The 24,171-nt window shown below is 43.2% G+C and overlaps 1 protein-coding gene across 1 annotated transcript in view; it reads right to left on the reverse strand.

Moving 5' to 3' along the window:
* The window catches only part of PAX7 (paired box 7), an 81,471-nt gene that overhangs the window by 37,279 nt on the left and 20,021 nt on the right, over positions 1-24,171 (reverse strand). The gene's annotated exons all lie outside the window — the stretch shown is intronic.

Raw genomic sequence — 24,171 nt, forward strand, 5'->3', positions numbered from 1 at the left:
TCCCCTCTCCCCACTCTGACAATTCCTCTTCCTGCCCTGCCCCCCAACTCCCCAGCACGCCCCCATTTTATATAAACAAAAGTTTCCACAAGGGGGCTCAATCAAAGAATTTGAGAGCTGAGAGGAACCTCAGGATGTCATTCGGGCCATCCCCCTGCTTCCAAAACTATCATAGAGAATTGGCTCCTTTCCTAGTCAGGATAATAACCCAGACTCTTTGCTGCTGGTCTGGTGATTAACCACCCCTCTTTCTTAAATCTGGCCTGAAATCCTGCTAGTGGTGTGTGTGACTCCATTTGTTCTAACTTGGACCTCAGAAGTTAGAATTCACACAGAAGTTAGACTGCAATTCAGTGCAGACCGTGAGAGCTGAAAACACTTGAGGTTCCTTCTGAAAGAGATATTAGAACATGGTATGCTAGATGGTAAAGGGGTTAGAAGCCAGTCCTGGAGTTAGGAAGACTTGAATTCAGATCCAGCCTAGATACTTGCTAGCTGTGTGACTTTGAACAGGTCACTTAACCTCTGTTTAACTCAGGTTTCCAACAGTAAAATGAAGATGATAATAGCATCCATCTATCAGGGCTGCTATGAGGATCAATGAGAGCATATTTATAAAACACTTGAGAGAGTGTCTGGTCCATAGTGAATGCTAAATAAGCTATTCCCTGTTAGTTTATAATTTATTATTGTTATTTTTATTATAAGTCCTGAAAAGAATCTTAGGATATAGAGTAAGAAATATAGAAGAGACCTTAGACTATAGAAAGTCAGATCTAGAAGAGATCTTAGAACACATGTCAGAGTGAAGAGGGCCCTTAGAACAGAGAATGTCAGAGCTGGGAAGGTCCTTAGAATACAGAATGTCAGAGCTGGAAGGCCCTTAGAACACAGAAAGTTATAGCTGAGGGAGGGTCTTAAAACATAGAATGTCAGACCAGGAAGGGCCCTTAGAACACAGAATGGTAGAGCTATAATGGACTTTATACCAAGAACAACAGATCTGGGAGGAACATTTTAGACTATGCAGTCTAGGAGTTCTTAATTTTTTTATGTCATAGATCCTTTTGGTAAATCTGATGAAGCCTATGGTACTATTTGCAGAATAAAGTTGGAACCCTCTAGGGATGGGTAAGTCTAAAATGTCCTTGTGAAAATGGGTGAATGAGTGAAGAAAGCATTTATTAAATGCTTATAATTCATTAAGCAAGTCAAGTTCTTTGTTCAAGAGACCCCAACAAGGTGAACGGAGATATGAGTTATAAGGGATGGACCTGCAGTCTAGATCCATGGCCTTTTCCCTCTCCCCCACTTCCAGGGTAGGGGTCATGGTCTGGAGGCAAGAGCCCTTCTTTCTCAACATTCAACAATGACTGGCTAGGCATCTTTTGATGGATAGTCATGATACTCCATAACTGGAGACTGTACCTTTCCCTTAATTTCCCTGAATATCCACCATGACTCATCTTAAAGGCCCCCTTTTATAGGAGGTCTCTCCTAGTCTTATTCCAAGACCTACTTTCCTTTCCCCTTCTCCCCCCTTTCATTCTTAGATTGCCTCTCATTTACTCTGTATATATCTTGAATGCCTCTTGTACGGCCTCCTTCAGGGGAGCGATGGTTCTTGCCTTAAAAAAATCCCCAATCCTAGCAAGCTCGTGGACTTGTGGACTTGTTTCCCTCAATACCATGCACTAGCATCAACTCCACTGTTCTCTTCACAGTGTTGATGAAAGGAAGAAACTGCCTTACAATGTATTATAGAAATGAGAACGCAAAGGGAGGGGAGTCATCCCCAAGTTATCCTCAGGGGCTGGGGATTCTTAACTTCCACCTCTGGCTAGACGACTCTATTTCAATCTGGACATGTCCCCTGTATGATAAGGGGTTTGTCAAGCCTTGCTAAGGAGGCTACAGAGCTCCCTCTCATGATCTTAATCCATCGCCTCAGGTCAGGGGGCCCTGTTCTGGGAAGTTCTAAAGAACTGAATGGATTGGTTTGGCCTCAGGACTTTTCATTTTGAACTGATCCTAGGGCTGCTGGGGGAACTGTATTCCTGAGCCTCTCCCCTGCCCTAGCCCCTCCAGCAACACCTCCCTCTCTGACTCCCACTGGAAGGAAGTGCAGAGAGAGCTTTGGTGGCCAAGCACTAATGGACCCTCTGCCTGAAACCCCTTCCCATCATTTTGTTCAACTCACAGGCTCATAAGCCTTGTGGTTTTGTTGTTTAATTATTCTCAGTCATGACTCCTTTTAGGGGTTGTGACTTGGCAAAGATACTGGAGCGGCTTGCCATTTTCCTCTCCAAATCATTTTACAGGAAGAACTGAAGCAAATGGGGTTAAGTGTCTTTTCTAAAGTCACAAGACTAACAAGTTTACCATTTTCCTCTCCAACTCATTTTACAGATGAGGAAACGGAGGCAGAGTTAAGTGACTTGCCCAGGGTCATACAGCTAGTAAATGTCTGAGTCTAGATTTGAACTCTGGTCTTCCTGACTCCAGCTTGGGTATTCTATTCACTGCACCATTTTCTTGCCATCTTGATTACTAGTGAGGAAACTATGACCCAGGGAGAAGTAAGATGCTTGAAGTCATGTAGTGAAAAATAAACTAGAACCAGAAGTCTCCTAGTTTCCAGTCCAATCATCTACATACTGTTGATCTCAATTTTTCCCTTTTGAAGTCACAGAAGATGAAACTCCTCTCTCTTCCACAGGACAGTTCTTAGAATAGTTCATTGACCCTCTTTCTATCTTGTATGTACATCATTGTTTGTAATTGGTTCCATTAGACTGTGAGCTCCTTGAGGGCAGGGACTGGTTTTGCTTTTTCTTTTCTTTCCTTTTTTTATCCCCAAGCACAAAGCAAACCCCTAATAAATGCTTATGATTTTACTTCAGAGGGTTTTTTCCCAGTAGACCCTGGTGGTACCAGCTTTGCTGACTTGGGGAAGGACTTTTTCCTGATACTTCTGAAGATAGGGCTTACGATGTTCTTGAATAATGGATTTAGCATGAGAACAGGCCTTAGAGTGCCCAGAATGTCAGAGCTGTGAAGAACCTTAGAATGCAGGATGTCAGAGGTGGGAGGGTCCTTAGAACATAGGATGTCAGAGCTGGGAGGGTCCTTAGAACATAGGGGGTCAGAGCTGGGAGGGTCCTTAGGACACAGAATGTTAAGAGTTGAGAGGAACCTCAGAACACAGAATGGCAGAGTGCAGAGGATGGGAGCCAGAAGAGCTTCAAAAGAGAGAACATAAGAGCTAGAAGGGACCTTAGAATCTAGATTGTTTAACCTGAAAAGATCTGTAGAGCATAAACTGTTGGAATATACAGTTTAGGGCTGAATTAGACCTTAGAGATCATCTAATGATTAGTCCAGATTTTTCATTTTTCAGATGGGGATACCGAGTCTCAGAGAACAGACATACCTTGCTAAATATATCACTTATAGAACCCAGGTCTGTTCCTGTCTGTCCTTTTATCCAAAATCAGGAGCTCGTTAGAGTGGGTGGGTGGGTGTGTGGGTGGATGGGGGGAGGTGGGAGATAAGAATGGGGTGACCAGAGAGCATGGCTGGGTTCCTCCTTCTTCCTTCCCCATCAGCTCTACCCACCCTTATTCCCAAGAGAACCACTGAAAGGACAAGAGAGAAGACAGTGGTGTCCACCGAGAGAGAAGCCATTGGCCTTGATGCCCGAGCCAGGATGTCACAGTGGAGTGGGCATGACCTGCTCCCACTGCCCCCAAGAGTGCCTGCAAGCAGCAGTAACATTCTGACAACATAAAAGAGCAGAAGCAGATGAGTGGGCAGGTTTCTAAAGGGCGGCCCCTCCCTCCAGAACCTGGGCCTCCGGTGGGCTGGCAGACCCCTTGTTCTGCAGGCGGTGGGCAGCCTGGCTGCCAGCTTCATTCCTCTGGTTTCAAGTGACTCCGTTTCTTATGGAAAGGGAGAGAGAGGAGGTATTAAAAAAAAAAGCCGGCCAAGACACAGAGCGCATCCTTATCTCAGGGAGACAGTTGTCGGGAATCACTTTGACGGAGTGGTTTTTGTCTCCACGCCTTTTTCACTGTCAAGCAGGCCTCAGGACATGGATCAAAGGAGAGGCGCTGAGCGGCCCAGCTACTGCTGATCCCCCCCATCCACCCAACCAGGGAGGGAGCCCAGCCCCGGCTTGGCCCTGCCTGCCCGTCTGCCTGCCTAGCCCAGTCCTAGCCCTGGCCTGGCCCTGTCCCACTGGCAGAGTCAGGGACAGAGAGACACAGTGATACAGAGAACCCAAAACACAGAGAGATACAGAGAGACAGACACCCCCCACCACCACCATGAGACAAAAACATTCAGACAAAGAGACAGAGAGAAGACCAGGAAGCAGCGATCACAAGAGTCAGAGTCAGATCCAGATAGATAATGATGAAGAAACAGAAGGAAAGAAGGAAAGAATGGAAGTGTCAAAGGGAGACCAAAGGGGGAGAGACCAGAGACCAGAGATTGAGAGAAAGAGAATCAGAAGCATCAAGTCTGCAAAGACGGAAGCCAGGTCCTCTCATGGGGACAAGAAGACTGAAACTGGGCAGGTGGAGAAAGATAATGAGGTTGGAAGGGAAGATGGAACATGGGACTGAATTGTAGTGAACTGGTGAGCTTGGGCCAAAGCAGGAAGGGAGATTCCTGAAGCCTCAAAGTTTGAACCAGAGTCTCCTACCCCCAGCCTCTCCCTGGTCTAGTCTTGGATATCTGTGTTGGAAAAATAGGCACACATGCAATCTGGCCCCACAAACCCTTCATGTTCTTAGGGAAGACCAGGAAGGGGAGGTAGATGAGAGCAATGTCTCCCAAGGTAAAAGGAGGCTGTCGGAAGTTCCCATCCTGCACTCTAGGGGTTATCCTCATCCCCAGGAAAAACTCACTTGCTATTATCTAAAAAGCCTGCCTCCCATGCCTTCTGCCAACTTTAAGCAACACTCCTGAACATGGATCATGAATTTTGTCTCTTACAGAAGACTGAAGGCTCTCTGATGACAGGGATTGCACCCCTCCCACCCCATGATTTGGAAGAATACTGAAGTCAGGACAATATCTCTCCATTAGAATAGTAGCTTCCTGCTAGCTGGGATCCCATCACCAGGATCAAACTGGCAACTAACTGAGGCAGGATTTGTGTTTCTCTCCACTTTCCATCTCTTCACTTTCTTCTCCATCTCTGGCCCCCACCTTTATCCCATCATAGGAAAATAGATTTTAGAGCTGGAAAAGTCTTTTGGAATCATCTAATTCAACTGTTTCATTTTCTAAATGAAGAAACTCAAAATGATTGTTCTAAGGGCCCTCCCAGCTCTGACATTCTGTGTTCTAAGGACCCTCCCAGCTCTGTCTTTTCTACGAGACTGGAAGCTTCTTGAGACTAGGTCCTTGACCCAAAAGAATTCAAAATTCTTAATTTTAGCTCTAGAAAGGACCTTAGAGGACATCTTGCTATCTACCATCTCCCTCCTTGGCAAGGTGAGTCAGTAATAGAGAAAGGACTTGGAGAAGTCTTTGCAGTTCTGAACTAAGCTTCATGGGCAGAGTTTTCCCATCCATTTGCAGAGGATTCTATGAAATTTCAAATGATAATAGCAAGATTACTGGAAGGTTGTCTAAGAGATAGCGAGGCTACTGGAATCAGGGAAAGCTGGATTCAGGTCTTGCCTCTGACCAGTACTGACCAAGTCATATAATCTCTTAGGAGCCCCAAACAGCTCTAGACTTTCGTAATGTTACAGGGCAGGTGACAATAGGGGAGCTCCTTAAAATAATGAAATAATAGATCCAATTTTCAAAGGAGGGACAGTTAGGTGTCAAACTGGATAGATAGAGCACTGGGTAAAGAATCAAGAGGACTGGAGTTCAAATGTGACCTGAGATACTAACTGTGTGACCCTGGACAAGTCACTTTAACTCTGATGACTTCTACCCCTACTCCAAAAAAAAAACAAAACCCAACATGTGCCTACCAGCTGTCCTTTCTCCTCTCTCTTTCACAAAGCTGCTTTCTTTTACTATTTTGGTGAAACATTCTCTTGGTATCAAAAAAAACCCCAAAACCAAACAGCATCACTTCACAATATGCAGAAGCGCCTTGGGAATCAGGGGGTTAACAGGTTATGCAGTTTCCTCATTATAAAGCATTTTAGTGGGCGGTTAGGTGGTGCAGTGGATAGAGTACTGGTCAGGAGTACCTGAGTTCAAATCTGGCCTCAGACACTTAATAATTACTCAGCCACATGGCCTTGGGCAAGCCACTTAACCCCATTGCCTTGCAAAAAAAAAAAAAAACTAAAAAAAACTATAAAGCATTTTAGATCTGGTGATCTTTCAGTGTTTGATCTGGTCCCCACAATATAGCAATAGACATGGAGTGGGAAAGACTTGATTTCAAAAGCTGTGAGACCCTAGGCAAATTATTTTGATCCTCTGAGCATTAGTGTCCTCATCTGGAAAATGGGATAATAAGGGCTCTCCCTCCTGAGGTTATGATAAGGATCAAATAACACAAACATATAAGTCTATGAGCTATTGGTCAAAAAAAGTATTAGTTGGCTTAGCACCATTCCAATGGCAAAATAGTTCAAATCCCCTGATTTAAGGTGCCTCAGGATTGTAACCCTTTAGTCTTCAGTTTACCATTTTGTTAATCATGGAATCAGGCTAACAGAACTGGGAGGGAGTAGAGAACCCAGAGTGTCTGAACTGGTAACGACCAGAGAATGCAAAATATTAGAGCTGGATCAGATAGGTTCCAGTATTATTCCTTCTTTGCTGAACTCAAAACACTTAACCCAGGTACAGTTAAGTCTCAGGGGGTAGTTGGTCTCCTAATACCCCCTTTACAGTTCTAACCTGCTAGGATTCTGAGATTCCAAGAGGGGCAGAAAAAAACAGGGTTTGGTGAGCCCAGGTTCCTATAGTTCTATTATTCTAAGAAATAAAGATTTTATTGTTCAGAATTTCTAGAATGGAATGGTTCTAAGAATCAGGGATCAACTCATCTAAACATCTTTTTATGAATGAGGAAAGACCCAAGATCTACATAAATCATGAGTAAGACAGTTGGGGTTCAGACTATCTCCTACTGCCAAATTCAGTATTTTCCCTTCCAGAGAGTCAGAGACAGAGGTAGAGAAAGAAACAAACACAGAAGGGAGAGAGAGGAGAAGGGAAAGAATGAGTGGGGGGGGGGGAGAGAGAGAGAGAGAGAGAGAGAGAGAGAGAGAGAGAGAGAGAGACAGAGAGACAGAGACAGAGACAGAGACAGAGACAGAGAGACAGAGAGAGGAGAGAGAGAGGAGAGAGAGAGGAGAGAGAGAGGAGAGAGAGGAGAGAGGAGAGAGGAGAGAGAGGAGAGAGGAGAGAGGAGAGAGGAGAGAGGAGAGAGGAGAGAGGAGAGAGGAGAGAGGAGAGAGGAGAGAGGGAAAGAGACAGAGCCGAGAGAGAGGTGGAAAATCTAAATGACAGATAGACAAGGAAGAGGTCCAAGAGTCAGAGACAAAATGAAAGAAAGAAAGGGGGGTTGTGGGAAGCAGAGTATAATGCTACAGAGAAACACAATGCAGTGAAACAGGTGCTAGATTTGAAGTCAGAAGACCTGAATTTGAATCCTGACTCTGCTTAGTATTACCTGTGAGACCTGGGACAAGTCATTATATTTTCCTTGCTTTTATTCTTCTCCCGTGTAAAATGAGGGGATTATATGAAATGGTTCCTAAGAACTCTCCCCAGTTCTGACATCCTCTGTTCAAAGGTCCCTCTCAACTCTGAAATTCTATGTTTTCACATTCTCCAGGTCAAAGTCCTTTGGAGCTCTAAGGTATTCCTAGGCAGACAGATTGGCAGATACAGACTGTGTTTCCCCTCTTAAGGACAACAGAGAAGCTCTGCTCTATTCTCCCCTCCTCCAGGCTTGGCCTTTCTGGACCTTGCTCCCGCATCACCCCCTGATCTCCCTGGCTTGGTTGACTAGTGTTCCTTCTGGTCCTCCTGGCTCGCATTTCCTCTCCCCAGCTCCCAGACCTCAGAGCTGAGCTCTCAGTGGCAGGGCCCTGATCCCCCTGGCTGCTTCCCTCCTACAAGGAATCCCCTGAGGGAAGCCCCCCCTTGGTTCTCACCCAGTCTGCCTGCCGTATTAATTGCTAATCTCTCTCATTTTCTCCCCCTCTATCTGCTTTGCCTTGCCTTGTCCTGAGCTTTCGTATTAATCAGAAAGAAGGACAAATCCAACATTTGCATGCTTAACCCGCCAGGCTCCCCATATCAGTCATGATAAACCACCCCCAGACAGGAATCCATTGCCAAGCAAAATTCCTCAGGGAATGAGAAGCAGGGAAAGGGGAAGCAGGGGAGAGGTAAGCCTCCCTCTCCCTTGATCCAGGAAACTGTGTCCCATGTGCAAATAGGTCACTAATATAGGAATCTGTGTCAAAAATGTAAAGGGTCCTGAGTCTAGGAAACTGTCCAATATAGAAGGGTGTTACCGATCTGAGAAACTGAGTCACATGTGTGTTTGATTTGGAAAACTTGTACATGTGAAGATTCTGGATGCAAGAAACTATCATCATCACCACCCTCTTGGCTAGCACTTATATGCTATCAGCAACTGTGATAAGCACTTTATGAATATTATCTCATACAACTCTGGAAGGTGAATCCCAGTATTACTTCCATTTTACAGTTGAAGAAACGGAGACAAATGGAAGTGAAGGGACTTGGCCTGAATCACAAAGCTGGTATGTGTCTGAAATGGTATTTGAACTCAAGACTCAGAACTCAATCCACTACCCTATTTTAGAGCTGGAATAGATCATTGAGTCCACTCTCCAATTCCACGAGTCTAAAAACATGTCCATTATAGAAGGATATTACAGATCTAAGAAACGGAGTCCCATGTGTATTTGATTTGGAAAACTTGCACATGTGTAGATTTGGGATGCAAGAAACTATCATCATCGCTATAATCCTAAAGAGGAAAATATTTCAGTCATGGATACACCGGTAGCAAATGAGAATGATGGGACTCAAAATTGGGGCTCCTGGACCAGTATCCTTTCCTCTCTGGGAAATGTTGGGTTGAGTTTGTGGTACCGGGAAGAGTGGGAGTGTCTCACTACGAAAGTTATTTATATCCCTGATAGGATCAGCAATCTAACCCATAAATACAGTCAGCCTGAACCAGTTTAGCCTCAGTGGGTGGGGTGGGCTAACCTGCTATTAGTGGCAAGTCTGGATTAGAGGATGTTTTCTCTCTTTTTTTTTTTTTTGCTTCATGTTGTTGCCCTCTGAGTCTGGAAATGCCTCCTCTTCCCCTGAACCTCTCCAAGGTCACATTCTTCAAGACTCAAGTCCAGGCCCCCTCCTCCATGAAGGTTTCCTTGGTCACCAATCCTCCCCACCACAATAAATGGAATGGGGAGACGATGCTATCACAGAGTTTAAAGGGACCTTAGAGAGTCAGTGTAAATCCACCACTCCCAACAACCCTCATTACAGATGAGCAAATTTTAGCTGAGAGGTGACTTGTCCAAGGACACAGAAGTAATTTTTGCTATTGTTCAATTGTTTCAGTTATGTCCAGTCCTTCATGACCCCATTTGGGCTTCTCTTAACCAAGATACTGGAATGATTTGCCATTTCCTTCTCCAGCTGATTTTACAGATGAGGAAACTGATGCAAGAAGGACAAAGTGACTTGCCCAGGATCACACAGTTAGTGTCAGAGGCTGCATTTGAACTCAGATGCTCCTGATTTCAGACCTCATTACCACCCAGCTCATAACTATTAAGTGGTAAAATACTTGTTCTCCTAACCCCCAAATCCAAGGTTCTTTCTCCATTGCTTTCATTGCTAATTATTTCTTGTTATTGAGGCATGATTCCCCAACTAGACTGTGGCTCCCTTGAATATGGATCAGTGGTATGACTGTGGATATATCTCTGAACTTGGAGCCTGGGGCTGGAGGTCAAAGGCCCAATATTTCATTTGCTGCCTATATTTCACTCTTGAGCCTCAGTTTCCTTAAAATGAGGGTCTTGGGCTAAGGTTCTTTCCAGCTTCAGATCTTTGATCTTCGTCATCTTTGTAACCCCTACAGTAAATCACCAATTGGCTGAATTTTAAAGAAACGTTGCAGTATTGTCTTCAAGTATAGACTTGTTACTTTGCTGTGAGAGCTGCTTCAATACTGTGGAAATTTGTGCATCCAGTCCTGGAAATAATGGAGTCTCTTAAGTTAAACATCCTCCTTTCTCCTCCTAATTCTGTCTACACTGACTCACTGGTTTAGTAAACCTCTTTTGTCATCAAGAATGGCAAAGATTAGTCTCCAGTCTGCAATTCTGAATTTGTGGGATCCCAATAAATGAGATTTTTCTGCAGTAGGAGCTTACAAGGTCATATCTTCTTTGCACTTTACCCAGGCACCATTGGGAAATAGGGAGGGATCAGGGGTTAGTTCCCCAAAACTGCCTTTAAATGCTAAGAATCTAAGATTCCAAGAGGGTGAGAATGGATTTGGTTATTCCAGGTTCCTAAGATTCTATTATTTTTAGTTCTAAGAAATCAGGTGTTTATTAATCCAAATTTCTAGAATGCTTCTAATATACAAAGATTTTATAATGATGATTCCATCACTCCTTCACCTGGGGCATTTGAACTAACTTAAGAGTCTCTGCAAGAACACAGGCCTCCTAGCTCCTAGTGGAGACCACACACACATACACACACACATACACACACACACACACACACACACACACACACACACACACACACACACTTTCTCAAAAATTTTGGCCCCAAAGGATGCTGCTCCAGTGGAAGATTTTTGGATCCTAGCCAGTCCCTCTCCTCTCCTCAGGGTAGATTTTTCCCTCTCTCCTTTGCCTCCACCCAGGAAAAAGTGAGAGAGACAGAGAAATAAATGTGGGTCTGTTTTCACATGAGAATACCATTCCCCTCCCCCTCCCCTTGCTGCCCACAGCCTCAGTGCCTAATTGACATGAGCAGATGGTATTGTTTGGTGAAAAACTTGAGCAGGAGGGGGAAAAAACTCAGCTTTTCAGGATAATGTAGATTAAAAGTTCACAAAAGCGGGAGCTGAATTTGAGGGTGGGAGAGTGAGGGAAAATACCAAAGGCATCTTGGCAGGGGTTGTCTGGCCTGGGTTGGGAAAGGCCCAAGGGTGCCAGGACTAAAACCTTCCATCTTTTAATGGCCTCACTGCCACCTAATACCTTCAGGCCTGACAATGGATGCCACAGTATCCCGCAAGGGGTCCAGGACATTTCAGGGGTACAGAAAGAAATTTCAGTATGGGATAGAAGGTCAAAGACCACTTCTTAGACTCTTCTCCCCTCTACACCCACCAAAATCCAGAGACAAGGGCCTTCTGGATTTCCCTACACACGGCACTTCATCTCCCATTTCCATGGCTTTAAAGTGGTTGTCTTTCATGTTTGAAATGCAGTCCTTCTTCACTTCCTGCAACTTTGAGCAGTTTCTAAAGCACAGTTTAAGGGCCAAGAAGCCTTCATGATCTTCACTCCCCCTCTCCCAATTGTTAATACTTCCTACCTTACCCACTGAATCTTAGTGATTTAAGGAATCAAAATGGAGGTCACCACTCGTTCAAAATTCCTTTTGCTATGAAAGTATAAGTTATTTAAAGTTATTTTATTGCATTTAATCTGAACCTATTTCATCTCTTCAGGAGAATGTAAGCTCTTTGAAGGCAGGAATTATTTCATTTTTGTCTTTGAGGACCCAGCACCTGGAAGAGGTAGAGTTGATACTCAACAAATGACTGCTTAATGGAGTTAATGTCATAAATTCATAGAATGATTGAATTTAAAAGATCTGAGTATTCAGAATGCCAGAGCTGGAAAGGCCCTTAGCACAGGAAAAGTTAGAGTTGGGAGGTCCCTTAGAACAGAGAGTGTCAGAGCTGGGGAAGGGTATTAGAATGCAGTATGCTAGAGCTAGGAAGAATTTCCAAGGTCTTCTCCAATCTCCACATTTTATAGAAGAAAGAAGTAAGGAGCTGAAGACTATAATGTTTTGCCCAAGGTGTTCACAAACTGCCCAAGTGTGATTAGAGCCAACGTTGGACAGGCCCTTTATGCTTAGTGAATTCTGTTATCTTACTGTTCCTTGCCTGGAAAGTTTAATCCCACCATGTGTGGTTCATTCCTCTGACTGGGCAACTCTTCTCAGGTGCCCACTAGCCATATCTTCATTCCCCTCTACAGTCTGCTACTGACTTTCCTAACTTTCCCCACCACATCCCAAGCAAGAACCTCACTTTTCAGCTCCTTTTTATAGTCTTCCCCCTAATCGGGGGCCATTCCTTAAAAGCAAGTACGTTTCCCCCCAAAGACATAGCACTTAGGTGGCTCTGTGGGCAGAGTCACCCAGTCTAGATTCAAAAGACTCATCTTTGTGAGTTCCAATCTAGCCTCGGACACTTACCGTGTGATTCAAGTCACTTAAACCTATTTGCCCCAGTTCTTCATTTGGAAAATGAGCTGGAGAAGGAAATGGCAAACTACGCTAGTATCTTTATCAAGAAAATCCCCAAACTGATCATGAACAGCAAAGATGCACAACAAGGATGACCTTTTCTTCTGTTTGTGTTGGTTTCCCCCAAACAGAATCTAAACTCTTTGAGGGCAAGGACTGTTTTAGTTTGCATTCATATCCTCTACAGCTAGTGTAGTGCTTAGCATATAATAAATTTTAAATAAATGTTGACTGGATGTTGAAGAACAGTGTCCTTATCATGTATGGAGTTGGGCAAGGGAGTGAGGAAGGGACAGGAGATAATGAAGTTAAAAGACTTCAGTAGCGAAAGCTGTTCTATCCCGAACAAAGATAGGAACCTTAGATTCACTGAATATCAGAACATTGGATATCAAAACTGGGAGACCCTTTAGAATGTCAGAGCTGGCACAACACTTAGAACATAGGATATTAGAACTGGCAGGGACCTTAGAACACAGAATATTGGGAGGCGAGGAGGAACCTTAAGAGATTATCATAGTTGGAAGGGGGCTTAAAAAGCATAAAGAACTGAAGGGAACTTTGAAGTTAGATTGCAAGGGTTGGATGAACCCATAGTTATAGGAGTTGTGATCAGAAGTGACAGGTCAGTTCTAAACCATGTATGGACACAAGAATATCCACCCCACCTTTGAAAGGGTAGTAGCACCTCTCCTACCCATTTTAGGGTAGGAATAGAACCCTTGCCCTCTGGTTTCTGTTGGCCAGGTGGCTGATTGATTTTTGATATTTGATGTTTTAAAGAGACCAGGAAGATCTAAGTCTGAAAATCAGTGTGAAAAACCTTGAGAATGCACAGAGACCAAAGTTTAGTGAGGTTTTGCCCTCTCAGATCTGACTTGGATGTCTGAGAAATGGAAGAAGGTGGGGTAGGAGAGAAAGTGGGGAGGGGACAGAGAGACAGAGAGAGAGAGAGAGACAGACAGACAGAGACAGAGAGAAAACCTACCTATCCATACCATACACATAACCCTCTCCAAGAAATCTATTGCCTCAGAGACAACAGCCATGGAAAGGTTGTGGTTGACTCCTCCATGAAACATAGAATGTTTGAACATAAATTATTAACAGTAGAAGGATCCTTGGAATATTACATGTAAATGGGTAAACTGTTATCACCAAAGTGATCCTTAAGGCTGTCAGAGCTGGTACAGAATCTAGAGCATTTAATGACAAGGCTACAAGGAATGTTAAAGATCATCTAGTCTTTACCCTTTATTGGAGATGGAAACTGAGAAGGCCCATGCAGAGGAAATGACTTGCCTAAGGTCACGCAGGTAATAACAGAGTCTCTTGATGGAATTCTATCATACCAATAGCTCTGATCATAGAGAGAACACTCAGGTAGAAATGATTCTTTATGTTGCTTCCCCTGGCTGGGCTGATTCCTACTTGGTTTTAGTTAGGTACTGCCTAGGGAAGCCCCCATTAACCAATGAGTTAAACAACACTGAGCATCAAATCATAAAGGAGTAAAGGAAGGGAAAGAATGACAGACACAGAAAGTCAAAGACAGAGAGACAAAGGGAGACAGAAGGAGAAAGACAGTGAGACAGATGAGAGAGAGAGAGAGAGAGAGAGAGAGAGAGAGAGAGAGAGAGAGAGAAAGGGAGACAGAAACAGAGATAGAGAGACAGAGAGAGCTAGAGAAAGAAGGAGGAAGAGGAGGAAGAAAAGAGAGACTTGAATGGACAAGATGGTGCAACTATCAACTAGAAAGAGGTTCTGGCTTCCCAAAAGGAAAGCCAAAGGGAGAAGGCTCAAACAAGGAGAGAGGGTGGAATCAAGATTTTGGAATCAGAGGCCCTGGGTGCTGATCTGAAATCTGTTTCCTACTGGCTATGTAACCTTGGAGAAGTCACTTCTCTTTGGACTCGGTCTTCTCCTGAGTCAATCAGAAGGCTTGACTGAGATGAGTTCTAAGGTCTCTTCCTGCTCTAAATCCTATGATTTGATGAGATGACTTTAGCCACAGGCCAAAAGCCAGGCTTTCTGGATGGGAGAAGGAAGGCTTTGGTGAGAACCCAGAGATCAGCTGAGGCTGGAACCTGTGTAAAAGGCCTGTGTTCCTACAGCCTGATAAGCCGGGGAAATGAATTCTGATCCCTCCAAAACCCAACCCTGGAAAATTTGTGAGAGAAGGGTCTCCTTTTCAGGCAAATGGGAAATCCTCAGCGCTTCCTCCAGCCGCCCCGGTAATGCCAGGATGTCCCCAATCTGCTTTGAGGGATGGAGAGATTAAGAATAATAAAAAAAATTGCAATAAAATATGTGTGAAGGAGGGGGTAATTGTGGACAAATGCAGCATTCAAATTCATTTTTCAGCTCTTTTACACACCATTTCAATCTTATTTTCTGCTTGTTAATGAGATCTTGTTGCTTGGGCTGGGCAAAGCCTTCCAATATCAGGAAGTAATTGCACATAATTTTCTCTCCTACTAGTGATTTGCATCTGTTTTTTTTAAATTCTGGGCTCTTTAACACCTCCTCTTCCCTCCTCCCCTCCCAAGCTTCCTTATGACAAATCTCTCTCTCCTCCTTCTTACATTTCTCTGGTCCAATACTACTGGTTTCAAATGCTCATTATAAATGTGGTGTTATCAATAGAAATAAACAAATAAAAAAACTAAAAGGCAGAGGAGAAGAGCTGGAGGGAGTCCCCCAAGGCCTGGCCAAGAGACACATTCTTCTTCCCTAGAGCAGGCAGGTAGGAGGTTGCTACTGTACATTGGGAAGAGAACACCAGTGGGAGACTCCGAAGATCTGTCAGGTCCTAATTCTGCTACTTACTAGCTGGGTGACCTTAGGTGTGTTACTTTCCCTCTCTGAGTCCCCATTTCTTCCTTAGAAAAATGAGGACCTTGAATGAGATTATCTTGAAGGTATTCCTCCAGCTTGAACATCTTCAGAAGACTTCCATGATCCCATCTACCCTCATTCATTACCCTTTGTGCACCAGTCATGTTTGATTTGTGTTAGATGTTTCTGTAGGCACATCTTTTCTTCCTTCTAAGTTATAAGTTCCTAGGAATCAGGGACCATGCCTTATTTCACTTTGTATTTCCCTTCATGCCTTACATAGCTCATACAGTATACAGAGCATCTGTGGAATAAATATTCTTTGAACGAAAGACTAATAGATCACATTTGTACAGCTTTATGAAAAGCAAAGCCCTTTTCTTACAAAAGAACCTTTATGAAGTAGGTAGTGCAGCTATTACCATTTTACAGATGAGAAAACTGAGTCTCAAATGGGAGGTGACTTGCCTTGATTAGTGGTAAACCTCAGAGCCAGGATTTAATTCAGATCTATTCTAACTCCACTAAATATAATTCAGCAGAAGTGTATTAAGCACCGACTATATGAAAGACTCTGTGCAAGGTCAACTAGTTTAGAGATCTTTCAGCTGCATGAAGAAGTTTCTTTATCTGAAGGAAGTAAAAGAGGAAGGAAGGAAGGAAGGAAGGAAGGAAGGAAGGAGGAGAGGGAGGGAGGAGAGAAAGAAGAGAAGTAAAGGAGGAAAGGAGTAAGGAAGAGAGGAGGGAGAGAGGATGGAAGGAATGAAGGAGGAGAGGAAGGGAGGGATGAAGGAAGAGAAGGAGGGAAGTGGATAGGAAGGAAGGAGGGAGGGAGGAAAGAAAGAAGAGAGGGAAGAAGGGAGGAAAGGAGGAAGGAAGGGAGGAAGGAAGGAAAAAAGAAGGAAGGGAGGGAGGAAGGATAGAAAGGAAAGAAGGTAGGAGAGGAGGAAAAAAAGAAGAGTGACATGAAAGGAAAACAAAGAAATTGTAAAAGGGATGGAAAGAGATGGGGCAGATAGACTTTAGATAATTTTATTAGTTAGATGATTTAATTCTGTTTACTAATTCAATGGACAGAGATCTAGGCGGAGAATCTGGAGATATGTAATTACGACTTGCTTAGACCATTAATTCCTTGAATGACCTTGGGCATATTCACTTTAATACACTGGACCTTGTCTGGGAAATAGAGAATCACTCGTAGAACACAGACTATCAGAGCTGGGAAGCCCCTTAGAATACAGGATGTTAGAACTAGGAAGGAGTTTAGAACACAGGATGTCAGAGCTGGAGAGGTCTTCAAGAGTAAATCATCAAATTTGCAAGGGATCTCAGAATATAGAATGCTGGACCTTAGAACATAGACTGATAGAATGAGGAGGGACCATGGAACAGAGAATGTAACAGCTAGTCATCTTTCGGGGATACTGGTTTCCCTTTCTTCTGTGTAAATCTCTGCCCTTGCTGTGGCATCTCTCTAAGGGAGAAGATGCTCAGTCTATTCCTCCCTGGTGTGCAGTCATGGAAACATCACATGTCTTGTCTATCAAGGGGCTATAGAGTGAGGCAGAGGCCAGGAGCAATATGCCAATGATGAGATGAATACCTACAGATCTAGTCACCTGCTGTTTGTCTGAAGCCTCCTGCTGAGGGCTTCTCCTTTCCCCTGATATAATAGTATCCCCTGGATCAAATCCAAAGCCCTAGAGAAAAATAGACTTGGGTAGGGGGTGGTGTGGGAAGGGAAGGACTAGGATTGCAAAAAAGAGTTTTGATCATATGAAGAGGCATTTTGTAGAATTCAGATTCGATATTCTTCTTGGCCGAGCAAAGGTAGAACCGGTAGTGATGACACAGAAAGAATCAAGTTCAAACCCTAGGCAAGTTACTTAATCTCTCTCAACCTCAGTTTCCTCATCTATCACATGGGACTAATGCTGGGTTGTTGTGAGGGTCAAGTAAGATAATATTTGTAAAAAGTGCATAGCCCAGTAATGCCTGGCCCAAGGTAGAACTTATCTGCCTGCAAGAGAAAGGAAACTAAAGGATTTCCATCCAGATTCACAGCTATTATTTGGCAGAGGTAGAGCTGGAACCCTGGTCTATTGGTTCTCAGTCTCCTGCTCCTTCCCCTGCCCAGATAGATGTCTTAGTGTCTCCCTTCTAAATACTAAAGAATAAACAAGGAGGAATGATAGGTCTCTGCACAGGTCTCTGAGTGCTCAGTGATACCAACTTCTATTAACTCTGAAAAATGTTCCCACATTCCTTTATTCCCCAGTCCTCACAGCCACCACATGAGGTAGTTGGCAGTCATCACTGGGGCAGGGGGAAGGTTGAAAGAACACTGAAGATGAGTCAGAATTCCTGGATTCTTTTTTCTTTTTTGTTTTTTGCAAAACAATAGGATTAAGTGACCTGCCCAAGGTCACACAGCACCAATTCACCTCTATGACCTTCAGTTTCCTCATCTGTAAAATGAAAGGTCTAATGAGTGAACTGGACAGTTTCTGGAGCCTTCCATTTCTAAATCTCATACTATGATCCCCTGGTCAAAGACACTGATAAAATAGTCTGCTCCACATTTAAGGCTGAGTGCTTCTTATCTCTCCAGGCTTCTCACTTTGTTCTCCCTTCCACAATCTCAGTAATCCAGGTACCCTAGCGTATTTGCTTTCCTTTCACACAATACTTCATTTTCCATCTCCATGCCTTTACCCAGGTTAGGCCCTTGGTGTGTAATGCTATCCCTTCTCACTTCTGCTGCTTAGGATTCCCTCAAGACTTAGTCCACTCCTTCTTCAGGAGGGGTTTTTATATATTCCCCCCCCCCAACTGCTAGAGCCTTCCTCTCTGTGATTGTTTTTCATTGCATGTTTTCTACCCCCATTAAACTGTAAGCTCCTTGAGTGCAGAACTTTTTTCATCTTTCCTAGAATGCCCTGTGTTTAGAATTGTGCCTAGTCCATACTAGGTGTTAAAGAAATGTTTTATGGACTGACCAAAAGGCAGCTAGGTGGTGCAATGGTTAGAGCATCAGTCCTGGAGGCAGAAAGACCTGAGTTCAAATCCAGTCTCAGATACTTACTAGCTGTGTGACTTTGGGCAAATCACTTCACCCTGATTATCTCACATCCAGGGTCATCTCCAGTCATTCTGATCCATATCTGGCCACTGTGAGTCAGATGGCTCCGGAGGAGAAAGCAAGGCTGGTGACTTAGCCCAGCATTCCCTCACTCAAATCCAATCCATGTGCTTGTCATGGCATCACCTCTCTGATGTCATGGTCCACTTTGAAAATCAAGGACAAACACCACCATCATGGCCTGACAACCTCTCTGAGGCTCAGTTCTCTCATTAATAAAATGGGGAGAATAATATTTATGTTCTCAGGCTCGAGTATCTCACAAACCTTAAAACACATTGGAAGTTGGAGGAAGTTGGTTCAAGAGAAGGAATTCTGAAACAGGCATCGGGGAGCTGTGTGTGAATCAGGGCTCCCTATTAAATGACTTGGGACAACGTTTCTGGGCCTCAGTGGCCTTTATAAAATAAACAGGTTGATTTTTTTTTGTAACTTGTGCATTACAAAGACAACATGAAGCTCCGAGGATAGATTCTCTGGTTTGGGAGAATGGCTTTTGTTCTCTGTTTTTTCCATATTTTATTTTAGTAGGGATGGCTTGCCAAATGGAGGAGGATATATTTAAAAAGGAAGATACTTTTTGATGCATTTTTCTTTTTTTTTTCTTTTGATTTTGTGAGGCAGTTGGGATTAAATGTCTTGCCCAGGGTCACACAGCTAGTAACTGTCAAGTTGGATTTGAATTCAGGTCCTTCTGACTCGAGAGTCAGGGATCTATCCACTGAACCACCTAGTTATCCCTGGAGATTTTTTTTAGGATTTTTTGCAAGGCAAACGGGGTTAAGTGGCTTGCCCAAGGCCACACAGCTAGGTAATTATTAAGTGTCTGAGACAGGATTTGAACTCAGGTACTTTTGACTCCAGGGCTGGTGCTCCATCCACTATGCCACCTACCCGCCCCTCCTGGAGATATTTTTTTAAAGTAATAGGTTGGAGTAAAGATTTTCTAAATCTTCTTCTCCCTTAGATTTTGCAAGGCAAGGTGGGGTTAGTGACTTGTCCAAAGTCACACAACAAAGGTGATTTTTAAGTATCTGAGGTTAAATTTGAACTCAGGTCCTCCTGACTCCAGGGTCCATGCTCTATTCACTGTACCACCTGACTGGCCCCTAAGAGCTTTAAGTCTTTTTTAAGATAAAGGCCATGCCTATTTAATTAGGAGGAATAGATTTGGATTTTGATGGGAAAAGGGGCCTCCAGTGGTGGGCCATGAGCAACAAATACCCCCCAGCCCATCCTATGCCCCAGCATCTCCTGAGCAAGGAGGAAGGCCTTTTTACCCTCAGGCAACAAGCAAAGCTGTCTACAGGGCTCTAGCAGAGAAAAGGTCACTCATATCTGCTGGTTCCCCACCTAATCCCTTTTTCCTTTTGTGAGACTGAGAAATACCCTCCCTATAGAATTTCAGCTACCAGGACAGAGGCCATCAGGTTTCTGACCAATACAAGCAATCCTGGGGTAACCAGAGAGGGCAATAGAGCAGCAACAAGGACACATAGCCTGTGCCCACCTGCCTTTCCCTTCAGCTAAGGAGCAAAGAAATGCCCTCTGTTCAGGGTATAATCAGAGAATCCCTGCATTGGAAGGACTTCAGGATCATTCAACTCACAGCTGAAGGAGGACTCCCTTGATGATCTCCACGTTGGACAGTTCTTATTGCTGAGAAATGTCATCTGATAAAAATGTCCCTTTCAGTCATTTGCCCTCTCCTATTCCCCTTTCTTCTTAGTTCAACCCTAGGGCCAAGCAGACCAAGTCTAATCACGAGACCTTCAAACAAGGCTAGAAGACTATGTTAATGTCCCTTTCCCCCAAACGTGCACCTTAAAGTCTTCTTTCTCTAGACCCAACACCCCAAGGTTTTTTTTTGGTCAATGATTATAATGATGATCTCCAGTGATTCCACTATCCTGGTCACCTCCCTCTGGATGCACTTCAACCTGTCAATGTCATTTATAAAATGTGGCCCAGCCCCATTGATGAAGAAGGAAGAGAGAGAGAGAGAGAGAGAGAGAGAGAGAGAGAGAGAGAGAGAGAGAGAGAAGAAGAAGAAGAAGAAGGAGGAGGAGGAGGAGGAGGAGGAGGAGGAGGAGGAGGAGGAGGAGGAGGAGGAGGAGGAGGAGGAGGAGGAGGAGGAGGAAAGTTTGGAAGGAAGGAAAGAAGGAAAAAAGATAGGAAGAAAGGAAAGGAAAAATAAAGGAAAGGAATGAAAAGGAAAGCAGAGATGTTGGGAGGAAAGAGAAGAATGAAGGGAGGATGTGATAGAGAAAGGAAATACAGGGTGAGATATGAATGGGTATCATACATTCCCCTGACTGAAGACCATTCAGCTATAGCCCTGACAGCTTGGAGAATATCATTGTTAAGAAATCTGAATACAACTAGTTCTCTGTAATGGACACCAGTGGAGGAGAACATGAATAATACAAAACAATGGAAAATCAAGTTTTTCCCTTTCTATTTGACTTTGGAGCTCATGTGCCAACTGTATACAAAGTTCTAAACTTACAATAAGAATATACATATTTTAAAAAATAATAAAGTTCCTTCAAGGAACTTAGGGTAGACTTTTCTTTTTTCTTTGATTTTTTTAAAATTGAATCTATGATTTCATTGGTCTAAAGGACCCCCTTTATGAAAGCAGATGATATCTGCTCTGTAACTTAAAGTCTTAGAGACTTGACCAGGGTCATACAACCAATCTGAACCCAAGACAGCCACTACATCCATTTAAAATTTGATTGCCTGGCATCTGTTGTCACCAGAGAAGTCTGGGAATCTGACCTACAGGGTATCTGATGGAAAGTGTTTCTGTTTTGTGTATGTGTGTATTTAACTTTAGTGAAATAGTAAATCATAAATTGATGGGAACAGAAGAAATGAAGCAGTTGGTTCTGGAGTCAGAGAACCTGTATTCAAATCCCATGTCTGCCTAAATAGCCTCTGGCAATTGCCTTAACCTCCCAGCCCCTCAGTTTCCTCATCTGCACAATGAGAGGTCTGGCTCAGATGGCACCTAAGATCCCCTCCAGCTAGGTCTAGGAGCCTGTGAAATCTCTGCTAAGCCCAGGAGTGAGAGATCATCTAAGAATAACGATTGCTAGTCAGGTATGGTGCTGACAAGTACAATCTCATCTGACACACAAGAGCTTTTTGAAGTAATTGCTATTATTATTTCCATTTTATAGTTGAAGAAACTGAAGTAGAGAAAGATTAAATGTCTTGTTCAGGATCAGACAACTGCTAAGTGTCCCAGGCTACCTTTGAACTCGGGTCTTCCTGACTCTTAGCCCAGAGCTCTCTCCATCATACTAGAAGCTGCCTCAAAATTTCAGTCACCTCGTTCACTATTCATTCCCTTCTTTTACCAAGGTCCGGAGATTAAATTGGATGATCTCTAAGGTCTAAAAGTTTTGATCTTCTCTGTTCTAAGATCCCTTCCAACTCAGACATTCTCTGTTCCAAGGTCCTTCTAGCTCTGAAAATCTATGTTCTAAAGGTTTCCTCCTTCTTCTCAGATGAAATGTACTTTATTGATTCTTTCTACATATTCACTTTCTTCAACAAACATTATATAGACCACAAAATGTCTCCTATAGGGAGCAGAACCAATCTCCCCCAATCCCTTCAAACTCCTGAATATCTACAGCCTGTTCTCACCCATCTTTATTGGAGTTTCTGTTGTGTCTATCTAAAGGTTAACTCAGCTGGTTAGCCCTCGGGCCTAATGAGTCCAGGGTCATGGGTTCAATCCCCACTGGGGCCAATTAGCTTCCATCAGAAAAAACTTAACTCCACAGGCTATAGCTCCTAATGTAAACTTTGAGTCTTGGGGTGAGAGGGTGTGACTGGCTTGGGGCAACCTGGGCATCCCCACTGGCCAGATGTAAAATCAAAGTACAAGCCCTGTGTTTGCCATGCCAAAAGTATTATTTTTAGCTATAAAGGATGGCAAAGGAATAAGTACTCAATTGTTCTAGATGAAGACCAGGAAATTACATTCCTGAGAATGTTTCAAAGATCACAATCAGGAAATCTGGTCTACTAAATTAGAATCATTGGCACTATTTGGCACTAAATAAAGAGGCACCTGAATTTGTCCAAAATTGTGGATAATTTAAAAATTCAATATGACTTTGGAAGTCTCTTTTTAGGGAACTTGCTTACTTTGCTTTCTACATTTTTCTTTTGCTCAGATGGAAATGATCACCTGATATTAAGGAGAGGAGACTTGGGAGTAGATGGATGATAGGGAAAATTAGGCCAGAATGTAAAAATCTGTTGTAATATGTACAAAATATTCAGAGTAGTACTTTCTGCTATAACCTAGAATTGGAAATCTAAGGAGGTACCCATCATTTAGAGAATAACTGAACAAATAACAGTATATGGCTATGATGAAATGCTATTGTGCTATAAGAAATGATAAATGGAATGGCTTCAGAGAAACCTGGTAAGACTTAGATGAATTGATGCAGAGGGATGTGAGGAAGAACAGGAACACAATGCAATAACAATGTAAAGACACACAGCTTTGAAAGACTTAGGAACTGTGATCATTTCAAAGGTCAATCACATTTCTAGAGAATGTCACCCACCTCCTGGCAGAGAGGTAATGGAAAAGGGGTAGAATAAGACATACATTTTCAAACACGAATAATATATGAATTTATTTATACTTAATTGCTACATGGTACCCCTTTTATTTGTTGAGGAAAGAGTCATGGGTGTAAAGAGGATGGAGCAGTCGTGATAGAAGCCCCCCCCCAAAAAGAACAAAAAAAAATAAAAGCATCAATAAAACTATCCAAAATACACAGAAAAGAGAAAAGGAAGGAGTTCAGGAAGGGGTATAGACTAGGAGAGCAGCATTGCTGGTACCACTGGGCTAAATGTAATAAATATTTAAACCCAAATCACACAAAAGCATATTCTTGATTTCATAGAAAATCCTTTTTGCTGTTGTTGTTCTATGCACAAAAATGTTTGTGTTTATTCGTATTTGTAAAGTTCAAAATAAGTAAGAGAAAATTTAGGATAAAAAGTTGCTTTAGATACTCAAGAAATGCGTATGGTAATCCATTAAGGCTCTTGGAAGTTCCTTCAAAGTTATCTTGCTTCCACCATCTAAAGCAGCCCTAACCTATGGCTAGTAAAGATCATCCTTCAGGAGAACATTCCAAGGTCCCTTTTAGTACTCCCACCCCCCATCCCGTTCATTCAGGCAACCAATCACTAGTCTCAATGGGATTCAGCTCCAAAGGGCAAGGTTAAAACAAAGCTAATTTAATGGACTCTTGTTTTAGTGCCCCTTGGACAATGAAATATCCTGCCCCAGTCCTATTTGTTAGTGATAGACCACTACTATGGGGTCGGGGAAGGGAGGTAAGTATAGAAGGTTCTAGTCCTAGACCCTCAACCACAAGTACTATTCTATAGGCAACTTAGGGACCACTCTATCAGCCAAAAAATGCCTTCATTAGGTCAATTGAGGAGATCACATAGAGCTGGACAAAATTGACCCGTTAATAAGGATTGTGTGAACAGGTTGGGCAAAAGGAATGCATTGAAGGGGTGGGCTCTGCCCTTTGGCTCCCAATAAGGCCTACATTCAATTCATTCAATAAATATTT

The sequence above is a fragment of the Macrotis lagotis genome, chromosome 1 (genome assembly GCF_037893015.1).
Source record: "Macrotis lagotis isolate mMagLag1 chromosome 1, bilby.v1.9.chrom.fasta, whole genome shotgun sequence".
Lineage (NCBI taxonomy): Eukaryota > Metazoa > Chordata > Mammalia > Peramelemorphia > Peramelidae > Macrotis > Macrotis lagotis.